The sequence below is a fragment of the Penaeus monodon genome, chromosome 23 (assembly GCF_015228065.2).
Source record: "Penaeus monodon isolate SGIC_2016 chromosome 23, NSTDA_Pmon_1, whole genome shotgun sequence".
NCBI classification, from domain to species: Eukaryota; Metazoa; Arthropoda; class Malacostraca; order Decapoda; family Penaeidae; genus Penaeus; species Penaeus monodon.
The window spans coordinates 43,492,592-43,492,836 of NC_051408.1; positions in this window are offsets into that span (position 1 = coordinate 43,492,592).

Consider the following 245-nt stretch of genomic DNA (forward strand, 5'->3'; position numbering starts at 1 on the left):
TCCTCCCCTACGAGACTTTCAAAGGTAACTCCATTTCTGTTTACAACCTACTGCAATGTCCATCAAGCTGTCATATGTTCAGGGGAAGTATGGATATATCTCGTCTACGCTTCTCTATGCGAGAGGGAGAGGCAGAGAAGACCTTTCATAAGAAAATTCGTCCCCAGTCATGAAGAAAGGGTTATACTTCTGTTATATTTTCTGGGTGATGGACAGCATATCTGATATGCTGTGAAGGGGAAGGA